Below are 9108 nucleotides of genomic sequence, written 5' to 3'. Positions count from 1 at the left end.
TGGGTCGTCCAAGTAATACCTCACGTGAGTAAGGGTCGAATCCCACGGAGATTGTTGGTTTGAAGCAATCTATGGTTATCTTGTAAATCTTAGTCAGGAAATCAATTATGTTTATCAGTTGAATTGCGAATAAACAATAGAGCATGGATTAAAGGTTAATTGTTATGCAGTAATGGAGAATATGTTGGAGTTTTTGGAGATGCTTTGTCTTCTGAATCTTTGCTTTCCTCTGTCTTCTTGTTCACGCACGCACATCCTCCTATGGCAAGCTATGTGTTGGTGGATCACCGTTGTCAATGGCTACCTTCCATCCTTCCAGTGAAAACTACGCTCACGCGCTCTGTCACAGCACGGCTAATCACCGGTTGGTTCTCGATCCGGTTGGAATAGGATTTATTATCCTTTTGCATCTGTCACTAACGCCCAGCCTTCAGGAGTTTGAAGCTCGTCACAGTCATTCAATCCTTGAATCCTACTCGGAATACCACAGACAAGGTTTAGACTTTCCGGATTCTCATGAATGCCGCCATCAATTCTAGCTTATACCATGGAGATTCTGATTAAGAGATCTCAGAGATACTCATTCAATCGGATATAGAACGGAGGTGGTTGTCAGGCACACGTTCATGGTTTGAGGAAGATGATGAATGTCACTGATCATCACCTTCATCACAGTTAAGCGCGAATGAACATCTTAGATAGGAACAAGCGTGTTTGAATAGAAAACAGAAATACTTGCATTAATTCATCGAGACACAGCAGAGCTCCTCACCCCCAACAATGGGGTTTAGAGACTCATGCCGTCAGAGAATACAAAGTTTAGATCTGAAATGTCATGAGATACCCAAAATAAGTCTCTAAAAGTTGTTTAAATATTAAACTAGTAGCCTAGGTTTACAAAAATTGGATAAACTATGATGGATGATGCAGAGATCCACTTCTGGGGCCCACTTGGTGTGTGCTGGAGCCCACTTGGTGTGTGCTGGGGCTGAGACTTAAGCAATTCACGTGCAGAGGCCATTTGTGGAGTTGAACGCCAGTTTTTATGCCAGTTTGGGCGTTCAACTCCAGCTTTTGATCCTTTTCTGGCGCTGGACGCCAGAATTGGGCAGAGGACTGGCGTTGAACGCCAGTTTACGTCGTCTATCCTTGTGCAAAGTATGGACTATTATATATTGCTGGAAAGCTCTGGATGTCTACTTTCCAACGAGATTGGAAGCACGCCATTTCGAGTTCTGTAGCTCCAGAAAATCCACTTTGAGTGCAGGGAGGTCAGAATCCAATAGCATCAGCAGTCCTTTTTCAGCCTGAATCAGATTTTTGCTCAGCTCCTTCAATTTCAGCCAGAAAAATACCTGAAATTACAAAAAAACACACAACTCATAGTAAAGTCCAGAAATATGAATTTTTCCTAAAAACTAATAGAAATACACTAAAAACTAACTAACACATACTCAAAACTATATGAAATTAACCCCAAAAAGCGTATAAAATATCCACTCATCACAACACCAAACTTAAACTGTTGCTTGTCCTCAAGCAACTTAGACAAATAAAATAGAAGACTAATAAGTTGAGAAGCAATAATATCTCAGAGTTTTTGAGTGAAGCTCAGATTCTAATTAGATGAGCGGGACTAGTAGCTTTTTGCTTCTGAACAGTTTTGGCATCTCACTTTATCCATTGAAGCTCAGAGTGATTGGCATCTATAGGAACTTAGAACTCAGATAGTGTTATTGATTCTCCTAGTTCAGTGTGATGATTCTTGAACACAGCTTCTTTATGAGTCTTGGCCGTGGCCCTAAGCACTTTGTTTTCCAGTATTACTACCGGATACATAAATGCCACAGACACATAACTGGGTGAACCTTTTCAGATTGTGACTCAGCTTTGCTAAAGTCCCCAATTAGAGGTGTCCAGAGTTCTTAAGCACACTCTTCTTTTTGCTTTGGACCTTGACTTTAACCGCTCAGTCTCAAGTTTTCACTTGACACCTGCACGCCACAAGCACATGGTTAGGGACAGCTTGGTTTAGCCGCTTAGACCAGGATTTTAGTCCTTTAGGCCCTCCTATCCACTGATGCTCAAAGCCTTGGGATCCTTTTTATTTGCCCTTGCCTTTTGGTTTTAAGAGCTTTTGGCTTTTTCTTCTTTTTTTTTTCTTTTTTTTTTGCAAGCTTTGTTCTTTGCTGCTTTTTCTTGCTTCAAGAATCATTTTTATGATTTTCAGATTATCAATAACATGTCTCATGTTCATCATTCTTTCAAGAGCCAACATATTTAACAGTCTTAAACAACAAATTCAAAAGACATATGCACTGTTCAAGCATTCATTCAGAAGACAGAAAGCATTGCCACCACATTTAACCAATTAGAATTTCTTTTATTAAACTCGAAATTTTATTGCTTCTTATTCAAAAGATCTACTATTTTATTCATGTTTAATGATGATGAAAAAAATAAACTATAGCTTAATTGGAGATGAAATCAAATAGATACTAATTACTATTATATGACTTCTAAGGTAAACTTTTTATAAGGACACTGTCACAGGGTTAAGGCAGAAATTGGAAATTAACAACCTTTATTCTGGGGGTATGGGGGTTCCTCTGATCCTTGGGATGCTTGGTATTACAGAAGACTTTTGGCGCTTCAGTTCCCTTAAGTCACGTCCCTGCTCCTCTTGTTCTTTAAACATATGGGTCAGCATTTGACTGTGTTCCTTCTGTTGTTTTATTATTTGCTCCATAGCTTCCTGTATCTTGGTGACAGCCGTCTCAAGATATTCCCAATATTCCGCTTGAGGAATCTCTGGGAGGAATTCCTGTACTCTCTTCTTGATAAGATCCTCCTGTGCTTGTTGTCTCTCCATTGATGCTTTGGTGATTGACTTTTCAATTAGGATATATTCAGTTATTCCCATCTTGACTCCAGCGTCCTTGCAGAGCAGAGAAATCACGCTTGGATAAGCCAACCTGGCCTCTTTTGAATTTTTGTTCGCAATCTTATAGAGTTCAGTGGAAATCAGCTGATGAACCTCCACTTCCTTCCCCGTCATGATGCAATGAATCATCACTGCTCTTTTAACTGTGACTTCAGAACGGTTGCTAGTGGGCAACAAAGAACGCCCAATGAAGTCCAGCCATCCTCTGGCAACTGGTTTGAGATCCTCTCTCTTGAGTTGATTTGGGACGCCCTTTGTGTTGGTGGTCCACCTGGCTCCAGGGATACATATGTCCTCTAGAATCTTATCCAGGCCAATGTCTGCTCTCATCATCCTCCTGTTGAAGGAGTCTGGATCATCCTTTAGCTGAGGTAGCTTTAATATCTCTCTGATCTTGTCAGGGGTGGTATGAACAATCTTTCCCCTGACCATGGTCCGAAATTCATAGCAGGCAGTTCCAGATAGTCTTTGCTTGTCAGTCTGCCACATATTAGCATAGAACTCCTGGACCATGTTCCTTCCTACTTTCGTTTCAGGATTAGCTAGGACTTCCCAGTTCCTGATTCGAATTTGCTCCTGGATCTCCGGATATTCATCTTCTTTCAGATCGAATCTAACTTCCGGGATCACTGATCTCAGACCCATTACTTTAAGATAATGGTCTGAATGTTCTTTAGATAAGAACTTCCCTTGATTCCAAAGTGGTTTTGGAACGCTCTCTTTCTTGCCTCTTGGAGTGGATTGTTTTCCTTTGGGAGCCATGATCTTAGTGATTTCGGATAAACACACCAAACTTAGAGGTTTGCTTGTCCTCAAGCAAAAGAAAAGAAAGGAGAGGGATAGAAAGAGATCGAGGTGCACTTGGTGATGGAGGAGGGGGGAGGCCGAACCCAATTTTAAAGGGGTGGGGGGGTGGGTTTTCGAAAGATTGGAAAAGATAAGATAAAAAGATTGAGTTGAAAAAGATAAGATAGAAGATATAGTGTAATTTTGAAGAGATAGGATAGATTTTTGAAAAAGATAATATGAAGATTTGAAAAAGATATGGATTAGTTGAAAAGATTTTTGAGTGAAGAAGATAGATTTGTTTTCAGAAAAGATTTTGAAAAGAGTTGGATTGAATTTGGAAAGATGGATTTTTAGAAATTAAGGATTTTAGAAATCAGGGTTCTTGACATGTTCATGTAAAAATCATGCCTTGAAGCATAAAATTTGAAATTAAAATGGAAATACGTGTGGGATAAATGGATTTGGCTCCTCCCTGTCTTCCTGGCGTTTGAACGCCCAAACACTGCTTGTTTTGGGCGTTCAGCGCCCAAATGCTGATCTCCTGGGCGTTCAGCGCCCATTTGCTGCCATTCCTGGCGTTCAACGCCCAGTGGGTGGCCATTTCTGGCGTTGAACGCCCAAATTGCTGCCATTACTGGCGTTCAGCGCCCAGTGGATGCCCATTTTGGGCGCTGAACGCCCAAAATGCCCCTTTACTGGTGTTTTCTTGCCATTGAGCTCCCTATCTCTGTTTTGTGTGCAAATTCCTTCTGTAACCCTGTAAAATTATGCAAATGATTCTTTACCTTAGTGTCAGTAAACTTTATATAAACAAATAAAAAAGAAAAATAGGGCAAAATGCTTAGAGGATTAATGCCCCATGGCTGGGTTGCCTCCCAGCAAGCGCTTCTTTATTGTCTTTAGCTGGACCTTGCTGAGCTTTTAATCTAGCTTCAGCCTTGAGCATTCTTGCTCAAGGTTGCCTTCAAGATAATACTTGATTCTCTGTCCATTGACAATGAACTTCTTATCAGAATCAATATCTTGAAGCTCCACGTAACCATATGGTGACACACTTGTAATCACGTATGGTCCCCTCCACCGGGATTTCAGCTTCCCGGGGAATAGCCTGAGTCTAGAGTTAAACAACAGGACCTTCTGTCCTGGTTCAAAGATTCTAGATGACAGCTTTCTGTCATGCCATTTTTTTTATTTTTCTTTATAAAGCTTGGCATTTTCGAAAGCTGTGAATCTGAATTCCTCTAGCTCATTTAGCTGGAGCAATCTTTTTTCTCCTGCTAATTTGGCATCAAAGTTTAGGAATCTGGTTGCCCAGTAGGCCTTATGTTCCAGTTCCACGGGCAGGTGACATGCCTTACCATACACCAGTTGGTATGGAGAGGTCCCTATAGGGGTCTTGAATGCTGTTCTGTAAGCCCACAGAGCATCATCCAAGCTCCTTGCCCAATCCTTTCTACGGGTATTTACTGTCCGTTCTAGGATTCTCTTTAATTCTCTATTAGAGACTTCAGCTTGCCCATTAGTTTGTGGATGATATGGAGTAGCCACCTTGTGGCGAATTCCATACCGAACCATGGCAGAGGAAAGCTGTTTACTGCAGAAGTGAGTGCCCCCATCACTGATTAGTACTCTAGGGACACCAAACCTGCTAAAGATATGTTTCTGGAGGAACTTCAGCACTGTTTTAGTATCATTGTTGGGTGTGGCAATAGCCTCAACCCATTTTGATACATAGTCAACTGCCACCAGAATATAAGTGTTTGAGTATGATGGTGGGAAAGGTCCCATGAAGTCAATTCCCCATACATCAAACAACTCTATTTCCAAGATTCCTTGTTGAGGCATGGCGTAACCATGAGGCAGATTACCAGCTCTTTGGCAACTGTCACAATTACGTACAAACTCTCAGGAATCTTTATAGAGTGTGGGCCAATAGAAGCCACATTGGAGGACCTTGGTGGCTGTTCGCTCACCTCCGAAATGGCCTCCATATTGAGATCCATGGCAATGCCATAGGATTCTCTGTGCTTCCTCTCTGGGGACACACCTACGGATAATTCCGTCTGCACATCTCTTAAAGAGATAGGGCTCATCCCACAAGTAGTACTTTGCATCAGTAACTAATTTCTTCTTTTGTATTCTATTGTACTCCTTAGGTATGAACCTTGCAGCTTTATAGTTTGCAATATCGGCAAACCATGGTGCTTCCTGAATGGCAAATAGATGCTCATCAGGGAACGTCTCAGAGATCTCAAGAAAGGGGAGGGACGTCCCTTCCACTGGCTCTATCCGGGACAGATGATCAGCTACTTGGTTCTCTGTCCCTTTTCTGTCTCTTATTTCTATATCAAACTCTTGCAGAAGCAATACCCATCTGATGAGCCTGGGTTTTGAATCCTGCTTTGTGAGTAGATACTTAAGAGCAGCATGGTCAGTGTACACAATCACCTTTGATCCTACTAAGTAGGATCTGAACTTGTCAATGGCGTAAACCACTGCAAGTAATTCCTTTTCTGTGGTTGTGTAATTTTTCTGGGCATCATTTAAAACGCGACTAGCATAATAAATGACATGCAGAAGCTTGTCATGCGTCTGTCCCAACACTGCACCAATGGCATGATCACTGGCATCACACATTAGCTCAAATGGTAATGTCCAGTCTGGTGCAGAAATAACTGGTGCTGTGACCAACTTAGCTTTCAGTGTTTCAAACACCTGCAGGCATGCTGTGTCAAACACAAATGGCGTGTCAGCAGCTAGCAGATTGCTTAGAGGTTTTGCGATTTTTGAAAAATCCTTTATAAACCTCCTATAGAATCCTGCATGTCCTAGAAAGCTTCTGATTGCCTTAACATTGGCTGGTGGTGGTAATTTTTCAATTACCTCTATTTTTGCTTGATCCACCTCTATTCCCTTGTTTGAGATTTTATGCCCAAGAACAATTCCTTCAGTCACCATGAAGTGACACTTTTCCCAGTTTAAAACTAGATTGGTTTCTTGGCATCTTTTCAGAACAAGTTTCAGGTGATCAAGACAGGAGCTGAATGAGTCTCCATATACTGAAAAGTCATCCATGAAGACTTCCAGAAATTTTTCCACCATATCAGAGAAAATAGAGAGCATGCATCTCTGGAAGGTTGCAGGCGCATTACATAGCCCAAAGGGCATCCTTCTATAAGCAAACACTCCGGATGGACATGTGAATGCTGTTTTCTCTTGATCCTGGGGATCTACTGCAATCTGGTTATAGCCTGAGTAGCCATCCAAAAAGCAGTAATAATCATGACCTGCTAGTCTTTCTAGCATCTGGTCTATGAATGGTAAAGGAAAATGATCCTTTCTGGTGGCTGTATTGAGCCTTCTGTAGTCAATACACATGCGCCACCCTGTAACTGTTCTTGTAGGAACCAGTTCATTTTTTTCATTATGAATCACTGTCATGCCTCCCTTTTTTGGGACGACTTGAATAGGGCTTACCCAGGGGCTATCAGAAATGGGATAAATAATCCCAGCCTCTAGTAACTTGGTGACCTCTTTCTGCACCACTTCCTTCATGGCTGGATTTAGCCGCCTCTGTGGTTGAACCACTGGTTTGGCATTGTCCTCCAATAGGATTTTGTGCATGCATCTAACTGGGCTTATGCCCTTAAGGTCACTTATGGACCACCCAAGAGCTGTCGTGTGTGTCCTTAGCACTTGAATAAGTGCTTTCTCTTCCTGTGAATTTAAAGCAGAGCTTATGATCACTGGAAAAGTGTCACATTCTCCCAGAAATGCATATTTCAAGGATGGTGGTAGTGGCTTGAGCTCGGGTTTAGGAGGTTTTTCCTCTTTCAGAAGAAAGTTCAGAGGCTCTTTCATGTCCCCTGAATCCTCCAAATCAGGCTGAACATCTTTAAAGATGTCTTCCAACTCTGATTCGAGACTCTCAGCCATGTTGATCTCTTCTACCAAAGAGTCAATGAGATCAACTTTCATGCAGTCTGTTGGTGTGTCTGGATGCTGCATGCCTTTGACAGCGTTCAACTTGAACTCATCATCATTGACTCTCAGGGTTATTTCCCCCTGTTGGACATCAATGAGGGATCGTCCAGTTGCTAGGAAGGGTCTTCCTAGAATGAGAGTAGCACTCTTGTGCTCCTCCATTTCCAGCACAACAAAGTCAGTGGGAAAGGCGAATGGCCCAACTCTGACAATCATGTCTTCAATCACTCCTGATGGGTATTTAGTGGAACCATCAGCAAGTTGGAGACATATCCGGGTTGGTTTAACTTCTTCAGTTAAGCCAAGCTTCCTGATAGTGGCTGCAGGTATTAGGTTGATGCTTGCCCCAAGATCGCATAAAGCTGTCTTGGTGCAATCACCTTCTAATATGCATGGTATCAGAAAACTCCCAGGGTCTTTAAGCTTTTCAGGAAAGCTTTTCAGAATGACTGCACTGCATTCTTCAGTGAGGAGAACTCTTTCTGTTTCTCTCCACTCCTTTTTATGACTCAAGATTTCTTTCATGAACTTGGCATAAGAAGGTATTTGCTCAAGTGCCTCTGCAAATGGAATCTTTATTTCAAGAGTCCTTAGATAATCTGCAAAGCGAGCAAATTGCTTATCCTGCTCCTCTTTCCGGAGTTTTTGAGGATAAGGTATCTTGGCTTTATATTCCTCAACCTTAGTGGTTAAAGAAGCCTTTTTAGAGGGGTTGTTATCAGCACTTGTGTGTGTCTGATCCCTCACTGGCAATTGAATGCCAGAGTCAGAAGCTGGAGTGACGTTAGACGCCAGCTCACTGTCTGTTCCTGGCGCCTGAACGCCAGAAATGTGCCCATTTTGGGCGTTCAACGCTGGATTCTGCCCCATTTGGGCGTTCAACGCCAGATTCTTGCCCATTTCTGGCGTTAAACGCCAATCTTGCCTTGTTTCTGGCGCTGAACGCCAGTTTTGGGCATGGTCTGGGCGTTCAGCGCCAGCCTTCCACCCATTTTCTGGCGTTTTAGTGCCAGAATTATTTTTCCCTGGGCTCTTACTGTCCTCAGGTGAATCTTTGGTGGGTCGCTCATTTCTTGAATTTTTGATGCCTTGAGGTGGGGTATTTAGTGTTTTCCCACTCCTCAATTGAACTGCTTGACATTCTTCTGCTATTTGCCTTGATAGCTGCTGCTTTGTTTGCTTAAACTGTTCGTCCATATGTATATTAGCTATCCTTGTCTCCTGTAGCCTGTCCTTGAATTCAGCTAACTGCTTTGTTAGAAAATCCAATTGCTGATTGAATTCAGCAGCTTGTTTTACAGTACTGAATTCAGCAGTTACTGTTTTAACCTCTTCATTCATGGAAGGGTTGCTGCTTAGATACAGATGCTGATTCCTGGCAACTGTATCAA

This window comes from Arachis ipaensis, chromosome B5 (assembly GCF_059453495.1).
Source record: "Arachis ipaensis isolate K30076 ecotype BB chromosome B5, ASM5945349v1, whole genome shotgun sequence".
NCBI classification, from domain to species: domain Eukaryota; kingdom Viridiplantae; phylum Streptophyta; class Magnoliopsida; order Fabales; family Fabaceae; genus Arachis; species Arachis ipaensis.
The sequence above is the reverse complement of the archived record's forward strand: the minus strand, read 5'-3'. Positions refer to the sequence as shown.